Raw genomic sequence first — 13,634 nt, forward strand, 5'->3', positions numbered from 1 at the left:
CTGCTTTTCACACCAACGTGAGTCATGCCCGCATTGTGCGTGGCGGAGGTGTGCGCGCTCTGGAATGTTAACAAGACAGGAAAAGAGGAAAAGAGGCTCAGAGCGCCACGTTAGATCCTCTCCTCTCCTGGAAGAGACCGCTAGAATTGAACCTGTAAAAGGCCGCTGTGCATGTGAAGGTGGACAAAACCTTCCCTGCAGTTTAATCAGCCTCTAAGCGACCGTGATGATTATTGGCTGCATTCTTGTTTTGCTGAAAAATGGTTGCTAATGAACAAAAAAAAAAAAAAATTAAAAATGCAAGAAGCAGATTTAATAGTTGATACTTTTCTGCTTGTCTCCTTGACCCCCTGTAGGTTAATTGAGACAACACACATTTGTTGTCTCGTATACACAGTGCTAGCATCGCTTAGAGCTATAATTTTTCGAAAATATAAATTGAAATGTTTTTGGTGTTTAGAAGGTAGAACTTTAATCTCCCACTAGACTCTCTATCCCACTCTTTTTCCCTCTCTCTCTCTCTCTCTCTCTCTTTGTGTGATGGCATCATGAAGAGAAACAAGACTCTCCACAGGTTGTACCTCGACACAGCAGGCCGCATCGGCAGCCGCACTCCATCAGAGCAAGCCTCAGCGTGGGTTTTATATGTATGCATGTATTTATGTCAAGTTCAGTCAAGTCAAGTCCATTTATTTATATCACATTTTACGCAACAGGGTTGACCCAAAGTGCTTTACAAATAATAGCAAAATAACAAATAATAATACAGAAAACAAAATGCCTGTAAGAAATAAGTATGCTTGCTCTTCCAAGTTCAAGTCCGTAATCTCGCAGCCACATTTGGACTGTGGAGTGTGTTAAACCATAATAGAGAGAATTGCGATATATGAACAATGAACAAGCACTATCGGGGTAACTGGGAGATAGAACTGAGTGTCGTCTGCACAGCAATGATATCGAAATCTGTATTTTTTTTTAAAGATGGTGCATGCCATGTACTGTATAAGGAAAATAAGAGAGGGCCTAAAATTGAACCTTGGGGGTCACCACACTTAATAGGAGCAGAGGATGAAAAACAGTTTCCTCTAAATCAGAAAGTTCTGTCACTCAAATAGGACGTGAACCATTTCAAAACTGGGCCTGCAAACCAACTTCATCCTCAAATATTTTTAAAACGTGTGCGTGTGTGTTGGTGTGCATGTGTTTTGTTCTTTTCCTTTCCCCTCTGTTGTGAAGCCCTTCATTATTCGAAAGGTTAGAGCTTTGAGTAATGCATGCAGGTGGTGTTCATGCTTGTGTGTGTGCTTGCATTTAGGTAGCAGAGTATGGGCATGCTGCAGAAGAATTTACTGGCTAATCTCTTCATAGGCTATGTGCTGGCACAGTGACTCACAGGAGAAGAACTGACACATTGTGTTGTCAGAATGCCACTTAGTGTGAAGTAGCCTTCTAAAATAGCAATGAATAGCCTGTTCTTGACTCAAAATGCTCTCGTTTATGAGCAGGAAGTCATGTGTAAAAAATGTGCTCCATCGTGGTGGCCACTTGGCTGTCATTTTTTGACAACCTCCCTGCTTGCAAGAGAAAAAAAGGATGATAGGGAAGCAAATGCCTCATGCCTTTATGATCTTTTTCATATTTGGTATGGTGCTTCTTCCACCTTTGTATTTTTCATCATAGAAAGAAAAGCGGCCTGTCAGTTTCCTGTTGCCATTTTCTACATCACAGCAATAATGCAAAATTGCACACAGTTATGGTTGTTGTTTTGTCTTACATTGTTTGTCAACTTGTTACTTAATCGACTCCCTTGAGTGCACTGTACCAGTTACTAAAATTGTCCACAGGGCTGGGACTCTTATTTGCCCCCCTAATAAGAATGCAAATGCGGAAAACTGTAATGAGCAAGAAAGCCTCTGCTCAGAAGTGGGATGGGGCATAGTCTATAATCTGCAATTCTCTGTGTGAAATTCTGAGGTGTCTCTAAATTGTTCCGCGGTGTTGAGACAGATAACATAGATGATCCCCATACATTTTCGTTAATTTAGCTTAAACATTTGTATGAGACACACTGCGGAATTTGCATACCCATTGAATATCAACTTCAATTTTTAGCATCTACCTCAAAATATGCCTTAATTTCTCATAAATTATGATGCATTGCTGTCATTTCTAATTGCCCCACATGTGAAATGTCATCATTGTCATCATTTTGCCAGACACATGCATCAGTTGTTCTTTTGGTAACTGTATACAGCCTGTCCTTTGTCTCTAGCTGGGAACAATGGGCTTGCTTGTGTATGTGAAATGAAGTTGTCGCCTTTTTATGTGTCATTTTCTATTAAGGTAAGCGCTCTGCTTGAATTGAGACGAATCAAAGGGACCATTCTTCTCATTACAGGAGCAACACCAGTGAGGAATTCCACACCACGAGGTCACTCTTGCACTGATCTGATCATCCTCTAGAGGGTGTGAAATTCGCACCAGGAGCGTAGGATACCTGTTACACTCTTTGGTCAGACTGGTTTATGTAATAGCCTACATTTTTATGGGTGATTTCAAATGAAACGATTCTCAGCACAGGAGTTTACAAAAACTAGTTTAATACATCAGATAACAAATGGCCAAACAGCCTACCTAATAGCCTACGGACAATCAATCAGTTTGAGAGGACACAATCTCAGGCGGGCATAAAGTCACGTCCCAGGTGTGCAGCCTATAATTGTGTTTCTGCTAGATTGTGTGACATGTTTCTTCGCAATAGCATATGGGTGCTTAAACGACGACTTCTGTTGCATGCATAAACTTTGCAATTTTATTCCCATGTGTTTCTGTAAGATTACATTTCATAAATAGCCATAAATCTGCGTAATCCTAGACCAGCTGTCTCAGTCATTCAAAATCTGTGCCACCCCCGTTGTAAATCATAGGCTAGCCTACTCTAGATGTTTCTGCTTATTAGAACATCATGCCTTGGAGGGCTACCTCAGAGGGAGGGAGAGCAATTTGATGGCTGATGATAGCCTAAATGAGAAATTAATCCAAAGTTTTTCTTCTAGCCAACTTCAGTTGCATGATGTTTAAATGCCTCTAAAGTAGGTAGAGTATACCCTCTAATATGCAGGGAAATTATATTTCAGCCCAAAGCTGTCGTTTGCACCCATGTTTGCACCCCAGATTTTCCTTCTCGTGTCCATTCCATTCACTGTTTGTGTATCGCGAGATTCGAATGGGAAGAGTTGATTGTAGTGACCTCATCTCTCCAGCAGCTGCGTAGCGAGGCGGAGTAGCAACTTTTGTATGAACTCCGAAGTTAGGCAATTGCTTGGGAGACACCGGGCTAGACAGACGAGTGGATGGAGTGAGACGAAACAATTGGGAATTTCATGGTTACAAAAACAAGTTGAAGGAGACTCCGCGCCACATGCATTAATTTCATCTAACGCGACTGTCAGACAACCTACGTCCATGGCAGAGATTTTGCTGGAGTTTTAACACTGATTTTAAACGCCAGGGAAGAAAGGAAAGGTATATCATGTCAAGGTGAGTGTTAACGTTCGCGTCCTAACGGTATGCGTTTACATTTCTGTTACTAAGCAAACATTTACTTGCTCCTTTGTTGTTGCTTTTCTTATATTGCTTCGCAAAAAAACTGAAGAAACAGCATGCTAAATGTACGTCCTGTGACGTTTGGCTTGGCTAGTTTGGGGGAATTCAGTTGCTGGTTGGATGTAACATTAACGTTCACTGAAAAATCGTACGTTATTGTGCAGCATCTAGCTGGCACATCACAATGATTAGATAGATGTATGCACGGTTAAAAAGAAAAATGTGAACGTGAGTTAAGAGAAAGTTAACGGCGCGAAGTCTGTCACGTTAAGTTGGGTAGCTAGACAGTGCCTGCTAGGTTTCTGATGCTCACGGCAACTTCGTTGATATATCTATTAGCGGTATTTACTTTTTGTTGACTAACGGCAACCTTCAAATGATTCGTTATCAAGTGATGTACTCGAAGATGTTCATAACCTGCAAGGTAAAGTGAAAAAGTCTGTCTATTTTGGCATTCTGGCGTTAGACATGCTGTGTTGTTACACTGTATCAATAACCTGCTGCCGCGATTTTGTTTAGAGAAAGCATGGTTAAAGATTGCAGGTCTTCCATGAAGTCTCAAGCAAGCAACCAACGTTACGTTCACTGTTATTTTCATCTGTACAGTGGCATGAAGGCTGTCAGTCTGCCGCTGCATGTTAAGGTTAAACGAACTAGTTAGATTTGACCATCCGCTTCTGAGTGACGTTAAATCTGTCTATAGTTTGGGCAAGTTTTTGGCTATTGTGAAAAAAAACAATAGGCCTAACGGTGGTCTACATTACTTTGTGATTTAAGCTATAACCATCTTGAAAGTACGCAAGTTTAGTTCACAATTGCATGTCTGATGATGCCGTGAAAAGATGACGCATAACATCTTTCTGGCAGGACCGTCATGTCAATATGACTTTACTCTCTCCCAGCCATTATCGATATAATTTTACTCCGGCTGTTCACATATTAACGGCTGAATAGCGCATTGTTGTCTTTAAAAGGGCTGAGGAAACAATGCTCGTCCGTCATGGCAACAGGAAACTGACAATCAGATTAACCCGCTGGTGTGGTAGATACGGGGATGCCTAGGGGGATTAAATGTATTTGATTGTTAGCCATCCACCTCCAGATATTTGAGAGCTAAGACCTGTCAATATCAGGATTCTGGAAAAGTCCACCAAATCTCTCAACTATCTGAAATTTGAAACCAAAGGAAGCTGACGCCGTCATCTCTGCCAAACATATTGCACTTGCTGTCTAGTGTCAGGGTTTGAGTGATTGCGGTCGTCAAAGCCGCCGGTTTGAATGAGATCTCCTGATTAGTGGGGGTCATTTGCATTTGTGTTCTTCGGCTCAGTAGGGTGTGTGGGTGGTGTTCCCTCTGTAGTGGTCAGCCTGTGGCGCTAGAGTTGGGAAGGGGGTGGTTGGGGCAATGGAATGAAGTGGTAGCCCCTCTTGAGTGTTTGCTTTGCATACCATCTTAGCCAGGAATGCATAGGAGTGAGCAGTGTGGGTGTTCCTCTTCAGAGTTTGGGTGAAATACTGATTGAATGCTGTATCCATGTTTTACAGAGACATCTGATTGATCAGAATTGGCTATTATGCTTTAGAACTCAGACGTTGATGTGATATGTAGACACCAACCTGTGTCTATCTTTGGTTTGATATGTTTGCGAGACTTTTCCATCACTTTCGAATCGATAGGCAGTCAACATGAAAAGACTATCTAGTATCACATAAAGTGAAGCTGATTGATATATTTTTAAACTAACATATCAAGCAGGCTCTCCTCTCCTCTCTGGTTTGTCTTTGCCGTGGCATGAAAACGCATTTGCAAAAGGGAACATCTAAGAATGCCAAGGATGCACTTATCTGGAGGCTGTGTCGCATTTTGCAGTATTAACTAGCCTATTCAGAGCAATTGTGTAGGTGGAGGCGCACATGTTGTGCAACACATGTAGCGAAGGAAATTGGAGAGAGAAGGGGAGGAGAGGGGGGGGGGGGAGGGGGGGGTTTGCCTGGGCGTGTGATTGGCAGTGGAAGGATTATCAAGGGCTTTTCAGATGTTGAGTAGCTGTAAATTCTATAGGTGTTCCAGGATTAAGTGGAAGCTCTGGGGGTAAAAAAGAAGCAAAACTGTCAGGTCTGCTTCAAATCTGAGAGAGATATTTGCACACACACTATACACGTGTTTTATTTCCATGTCCATTGTATTGATATTTGAGCTATCAATGGCATATTGAGTTTAAGAAATGTTCACTAATGCAAGCTGAAGATAGTCAATGACAAATTAATATAATTGACGTGTTTCTTTCTATCAAGGTTGGGCCAAATCATAGCATCATAGGTTTCATTGCATCACATTTAGTTCCATTTACAATTCATTGTGTAAAGTTTGTTAAAGATAAGGACGTATTGCCAGGCCATAGACTTTCCCTGCCACTCAACCCTCTTGAGCAAAGAAAAGCCTAATTGAGTCTTCATTCATTATCCGTCCTGCAGAACCTTCTTCACATTTGTCTGTGTGCTACCTCATGTCAGCAAGATGCTTTGCAGCTTGGGGGGGGGGGGGGTACAACAACACAGAAGAGGACACAGAGGCCATTCAGAAGTTATGCTTTAACTTGCTGACCACTTGGCATTTATGTGGCTCTTTCAGTCATCCCTTTGGGCCTCTGTGTCCTGAGAGTTTTGTGCGTGGGCCCGTGGTATCATTTTAAATTGACATGTAGCTGGAATAAATACTCGAGGGTAAGAATTTGTGAGTCATTTCTGTTTTTCACGGTGAAGTCAACCTGCTTCGGTTCCTGGTTGTCTCGGTTTTCTCGTTCCCTCCTTCTCTCCCTCTCTCCCTCCCTCCCTCCCTCGCTCCATGAAATTTTTTATGGCTTAATGAGGAGTCAGAGAGGATTACTACCCTTGAAGGAATAGTGGGCTGTAAAAAAAGAAAGTAAACTCTCCTTCACTCACACCCCCTCCGTCAAGTGAGAAGCATGTCTTCAGGAGTCCTCTCAAACACGTGGCTCCAGATAGGCCTACCACTGATAAGAGACATATTGCAAAGGCCACCATGGATGAGTTTAGATCCCACTCGGGCGTGTTGAGGAATGCTTAAGGCATCAAGGATGCGCGTTGTCGAGCAGGCATCCAGCTCTTGTACTCAGAATTTTACCTGGCCACTTGCCATTTTGGCCTGTGGCGAATTTGTCCCCAGATCCTTTTGGTTAAGTGGATGTTGTGTACACAGGGGAAGAAAGCACACAGGCCTTTCATGCAGTCTACTTCAGCCCAAATGTGTCTGTTTTTTTGTTTTGTTTTGTTTCGTCTTGGCTGGCTGTTTATCACGTGGCCTTTTTGTCTGGTTTCCTGCTTTTCTCTCTCCCTCTCTCTCTCTCTCTCTCTCTCTCTCTCTCTCTCTCTCTCTCTCTTGTCTTGTGAATGGCAAGTAGCAGGGTGAGATGTGTCAGCAGCATAGCTAAAATTCACACCAACTGTCTCAGCCATCTGCCTTTACCGTTGTCCGCAGAGCTAAAATGCTGGCACTTTTGGTAGTCTAGTCTGTTGTTTCTGTGAGAAAGCGATGTTCTGGCAAAAAATATGGATAAAGATGCGCTTCTCTGAAAGGCTGAAATTGGTCCCAAAGAGCACCTTTCTCCCCTCAAGCAACACTGTGCAATTACAACCCTGTTGTGTCTCACTTAGCCTTAGAGTTTGTCAGTAAGGATGCCTGCTTCAGAAATGTATGCAAACATTAGTCTGAGTCGGCTACTGGAGAATCCTGGTGGATCTTACCAGGCATCTATCTTGTCAGGGTTACCATTTGTGCAAGTTGTTTGATTGGATCTGTGGGCTATCCTAGCTCTCGCTGGCCTTTTTTCATCCAGCGTAATTGAGTGCTTTGACTAATATTCAGCATGAATCAGACAGCAACCCTGAGCGAGGATGTGGATGTAGGGCATAATTAGTAATGATATTTTTTATATATATATAAATATATATATTATTTTTGAGCACTTTCCTTGCTGGTATGCCCTTCTCCCATGCGCACACAGAGAGGCCTAGTCTGTCCCGCAGGAAATCAGGCACAAATAAAATTTGATGAGGCGAAGATGACTGAGTAGACGACAGGGAGGCAACAGAGCTCTCGTACCGTATGTGTAGCGATTAGCGCAGTGCTCATTGCAGTAAGCATTTGGGCGTAGGTGGCTTCCTGTTCCGCTGATCAGCTGGCCAGGCAGAGTGCCCATATGTGTTCTTATGGGTGTTCCAGCGTGGATCTTGGGGTAAGGCCGTAGTCTTGTGTTGTGCTTATTCATGTAGTGAAAAAGGTAAACAACATAAAGGTCATGAGTTTGACTCCCAAGGAATGGGTGGATCATAAAAGCATTAGGCCTAACTGTTCTTTTTTGAACGGAAGTGTCTGAGTGGTGTGATGTCAAAGTGACATTTGATGTAAGTGACGTTTATCTTGTTTGTTTTAGGTAATAATGACTCAATTACTAGGAGGGGTTAGCCTGCACTGTGTGGTGAAAAAAGTGTCCTCCTGCAATAGTTGTTATAAGTAAATAAATAAATATTTAAATGCATGTTCATATAAATGCTTTCAGTACATTTAATAATATTAGCCCATGTGCTTGCATTTGCTTTTTGTGCACTGCATTCTGGATTGTTGTGGTGATGACGTATTACAGCGAGTCACCTCGGTTGGGACTTGGACTGGATAATGTTGAGTGTAACATGACAGTGTCTGAAGTTAAGTTCCCTGTCTTGTCTCTTTCGTAGCCTACTAACCTGCCACGCCTTGTGATTCATGTGCAGAGTCCTTCTGCTGTCACCCAGTGTTTACATCATCACCAGGAATGAGACACTGTCTGAGAAATCCTGTTCAAACAGCGCAGTATCTAGCATCATTCTTATCAGTGCCAGACCAGCGTTGCACGTTTACAAGCCTCCCAAACAACATTGCAGGCTCCTCCATTCTAATTTCACATTGATTGCGTGTCCTAGATTGATTTATTTTTTAGTCCGCAATCTTCTCCCCGAGGGCTCTACAGTTTGCTTGATGGCATCCAGAGCCGAGTGAGGGAACGAGGCATACTTATACGGGCTCATGGTAGCCCTGCCACCTCCCCGAGCACGTCTCCAACACATCGCACAATTATTATTTGTTTCATATCCAGCAGCTGAGAGTGCTGGTGGCATTGTGCAATGCCCTGAGTCATCCTTGAGCAAGCATTGCTGTCGCTGTCACCAGCCTTCTCTGAGTCACCATAGCCTCTAGACCACGTAGGCCTGTGTGAGAATGTTCTCACCTTGTCTTAGAACCCCCCACACACTCCCCAAACACACTCGCCCCTTCCCCTCTCAACCTTACGCACGTCTGCAGTGCCGCTGCCGCCTGAAGCTACTAGTGCCTTTTGAGGGTTTTTCTTCAGGGTAGCAGGAGTTGGGGTTGGGCCGAGGTTGGGCCGAGTGCGCTATAGTCAGAGAGGCCAGCTGGGGCAGGCAGAGAGAACACTAGAGTTCGGTTTGAAGTTTCATCCCTGATGGCTTTGTTTGACTAGTGAGGTTTTATTTACTTTACTCTCTCTGTCATCATCACCATGTAGGGGCATTCAGGCCCAGGGTGGATTCGAGTCCTACCTCTTCAAACATTCGATCAACATGAAGGTACGTGGGGAAAAACCTTTCTGGAAATTCAGACTTTCCTGCATCCTAAGTGCATAATTTATTTATTTGTTAGGTAGTCGTTTATTGTTTTTGGTTTGTATTTGTTTATTTTGTATGCATATACATTTGGAGTGGTACAAACTTGTTTAAATGACAGGTTATGAAGAAGCAACATCTTCACCTCCAATTCCCAAACAGCAGCACTGACAGCTCAAGGGTCATGTGCTAAGCTCGAGCCAGAGGTGCCTGAAGTTAAAGGTGGCTCTCATCCAGAGGTGTGAACTTATAGGCTGAGATGTTATGGCAAGGTTTATGCCAGCCTCCATAACCTCATGCCTGGTTGGGAAGGGAATGTTTGTAGACATAGAGAGAGAGAGAGAAAGAGAGAGAGAGAGAGAGAGAGAGAGAGCTCTCTTCCGGATCACCAGCTATGCAGCATGGACACAGCTTCTGTGTTTACTGCTACGGTTTGCGGGTTTGTTGCTGATGGCAGCAGTCGGGTATATTTTGGACAACTCTAGAACTCTCTCACCGCTCCAGTCACCAGGATAGTGTCACCGTGAAATCGTACAGCAGGCTTTTCATTCAGCCGTTTTGTGGTTCTTCACACTTGTTTTGTGAACCTCCGCTGATGTTTTAAATGCACTTGTTTCAGTTGGTGCTACTGCTTGTTAGAAAACGAAAGTTTGGACTCCTTAAGATGTGCGCTCCCAACCTCGATTACAGAGTAGGCAGGTTCAGTTAAGGTTCTCAGGTGCCAGGGAGTGGTGGAGTGCAGGACAGTAAGTGACATAGCCTGCTCTCAAAGGTAGTGCCACCAGAATATATCCATGCTAAAGTGGGTAGTGGTAGAACGGTGTTTAGTGGTTGAGTAAAAACTGTCTTTGAAGTATTGTGTTCGGTTCTCTATGACAGATGCCATAACGAGAATCATAGTAACTTGTGAGGCAAGCCAGCTGCTGTTGGATGGAAGCAAACAGATCTGTGGCCACGCTGTCCAAGCCAAGCCCTCCAGACTTTTCCATAGATGATGGGATGGTAGTAGTAATTTAACTTGTCCCAATTAACCCTATGCGTGAACGGTATGTATTTGGCCACACAATGTGGAGAGAGGGAGAGCTACGGTGGCACAATGGTGATGAGGTCATCCCTTTCTATCCAGGCAAAGCCCCCTGCAAACTCTGGAACAAAGCAAATCTGTGTGCCCCAGTACCCTCAATAACCCCCCCTCCCATCCCGACCCCCACTCCAGTGTACATCCTCCCTCAGACACAAACTTACAAACTTGTGTGTGTCTCGGTGTACACACACACACACATACACAGATTACACACACACACACACACACACACACACACACACACACACACACACACACACACACACAGACACACACACACACACAGTGTCAACATTGACATTAGGCGGAGCAGGTTAATGATTGTTTGGACAGATAGGACTGAAAAGTAGTGTGTGTGTTAGTGTGTGTGTGTGTGCCAGAGCGAGAGATTGAGCAACTGTCTGTGTACATGCCCTTTGTTTACATGGAAGTGGTGTGTCTGTCCTCTATCTGGCATGTGTTCTCTGCTAGCAAATGACATAAACTTGAGCTAAATTGCGCATGGCTAATCCAGGCCCATGTATCCTGCTCTCTGTCGTCCCGAAAAGTCAAGTCACTGTCATCAAATGACCAGACTCCTGGCCATCTCAGTCAAACTCTCACTCTACTAATGACTGTTGTTTTTGGTTAGGAAAACATAGGCCTGTACCAGTTTAGACATTGCTGTTATTTTTTTATTGGTTTATTTTTTTCGGTCTTGCGCTGCTGATTGTTTTTTTAGCCTCCTGCTGGTAGGGAATCTACCTGATGCTTCGGCATTCTTGTCAGGGCTGTCTCGTGATTTTTAGAGTCTGCACTCTCTTCTCTCTCCGTCTCTGTCTCTCTCTCTTTCTGATTCTTGCAAACCCTTAGAGGTCAAAGACACAGCTTCTCATCAATGAACAACAGTGCCAAACCAGAAGCTCGGCCAGCCCATCCCAGCCGGAAAGATTTTGGGTCAGTGATTTGGAAGAAAGCATCAGGGCATCAGGGAGGGGCAGTATAACCCCTATGAGCCGATTGGCTGTTTGTGCTTGCCTCAGTAATTGTCACTGAAGTACCTCGTTTTGGGTTTTCCTCCGGCATTGGAGTGGCAGAAGATAAGCTCTTGAACTGGTGAAGCAGTAGTCCCATAATCAGTGACAGAATATTAAAAAATATTAAGCGTGAGCAGTGGGTGTACTGTCAGATTGCTCTGTCACATCATTAGTTAGGCTACAACTTTCCTCACAGCATGCTCAGATGAGTGCTTATGGTGGATGTCATGTAATGTTGGCAACCAAAACTTCAGCTGTGCACTGCCTCTGACTCTCAACCACAGTCTCCCAGCTCCAGAAATGATTGGGTGGAAAGTCATGTGACATTAAATCATCTTGAAAGCATGAGGCAGCGTGTGCACATGACAAGTTGTGTGATCATAGTGCGTGTGTTTACACATTGGTGGTTTGGTTTATTGGTGTTGTGGCGTTGGGGTGATCCTCATTCACTGCAACAAGTTTTTTGTCTTTCATGTTGATCCCAGAGTGCCTAACGGAGCCTCTCCTCATCAATCTACCCACACACCTGCCTGGATGTGATTCAGGTGAGAGAAAACAGGAAGAGAGGGAGAGAAAGAATGCTCTCGGAATCGTCTTCCTTCTGGCAGCGTTGCCATAGCAGCAGCAGCAGTAGCAGTAGCACTACGCACTGGTGAAGCTGCAGCGATGGAGGCCTGACAGTGTAATGACAGGGAGTTTTTTTTTCCTCCTCTCTCTCTTGTGTGTGCTTAAAGAGGATAATTAGTGCTCATTTTCATCTGGTTGCCAGGCGCCACCTTCCTCTCCCCTCTCGGAGGAGAGGTGCAAATGATTGGGGCTCCAAGGCACCTGGAATGATGCCTTTTCGCTTTCCAGGTTCCGTGGCAGAACCGAAAGCTGTGTGTGTGTATGTGTGTGTGCGCGTGTGCGTACCACGTGATGGTAAAAACTGATGAGTCACAGACACAGCAGTGGAGGAGAATAATTATTGACTAGGTCCCTGGACCATTTCCTCCAATCGGTAATTTCCGTAGCCAGAGAGGCAAATGGCACGAGTACGCACAGACAGACTGACAGACTGACAGACAGACAGACAGAGAGAGAGAGAGAGAGAGCGAAAGAATTGAGAGGAAGAGAGCGAGGTAGATTGACAGAAAATGGATATAAGGACAAGTGAAGAGCAGATATGAAATGGTGGAAGAGAGAGAAAGAAATCATCTGGACGGAATAATCGGTCCTTTTTCCAGGTGGACCAGAATCATTTGGACGACCCCATTCTCCATGATTAAAACCTCGTCCCCCACCCCCTATCTGGAAGCAGGTCTGGAAGAAATGTCAAACAGGAATGAGCTGACCTCCCACTCCCTCTCCCCTACACACACACACACACACACACACACACACACACACAGTCCCACTTCTAGACAGTATCTCGTGGATCCACGTGTCCAAGCCCCCGCACCACCCAGCTGGGTAATTGTGCTTGCAAGAGGTGTAGCGTGTCAAGATTAAACCAATAAATGAAGATGGCCCACACAGGTGGCTGTGGGAGCTGGCTGATAGATCGACTGCACAGTTCAGGGGTTGTGGAATTACAATCAATCCGAGGAACTTTTCTGAACCTTTGCGACGGGAATCCTTCTCCCCCAACATTTAACTTCCATTCCCTGACTGGCCCTTCTCCTCTAATCTAACGCAGAGCTGAATTCCTGACCGTAGAGATCACCACTTCGCGAAGGGCTACTGCCTTCGCATCGCCTTACACTCATGGGGGCCGTTCCGCCTTCCGCCTAGTAGCTGGCTGCATCTCTCTCTGATGACATGAATGAGTTTGACGGCCAGCGGCCGGTCGGAAACATCAACGCGGAAAGATGGAGGAAAGATGGAGCGTAGCTGCGGGCTCTGGGCTTTATTGTTTTGTCTTTTGGCAGGGAAGAACCGCCCAGATGTCTGTAGACAGGGCTGCGGCTTGACCTCCGGACCTTGCCCTTCGTCTTCCCAGCCTTTCTCTCTCTGGACGATGGCTGAACGGGTGAAGGCATCTGACAGAAAGCAGCTTAGCGGCAAGCCCTTTCATTCTGAGGGGAGCTCTTGTTTTATTGTGGTGGTGGCAGTGGTGAGGTGGGGTGCTGGGAAAGAGAGGGTGGGGGGGCTGCAAAGCCACACATCTGTCAAAATGTCACATGGCCTCTTGCCCCGTGGTCTCCATCTCCTTTCTCCATCTCTCTGTTCCTCTCTCTCCGGCAGAGCGGGGATTACTGAAGGCATGC

At 44.9% G+C, this 13,634-nt stretch overlaps 1 long non-coding RNA gene across 1 annotated transcript in view; it reads left to right on the top strand.

Annotated features, from left to right (window-relative positions):
* Positions 1-3,342: 3,342 nt before the first annotated feature.
* LOC134098446 (uncharacterized) overlaps positions 3,343-13,634 on the top strand; it is a 41,896-nt gene continuing 31,604 nt past the window's right edge. The window contains exon 1 of the long non-coding RNA XR_009941038.1: positions 3,343-3,540. This is a non-coding gene — a long non-coding RNA (uncharacterized LOC134098446). The remainder of the gene's footprint in view (positions 3,541-13,634) is intronic.

Source organism: Sardina pilchardus, chromosome 12 (assembly GCF_963854185.1).
Source record: "Sardina pilchardus chromosome 12, fSarPil1.1, whole genome shotgun sequence".
Taxonomy (NCBI): Eukaryota; Metazoa; Chordata; class Actinopteri; order Clupeiformes; family Clupeidae; genus Sardina; species Sardina pilchardus.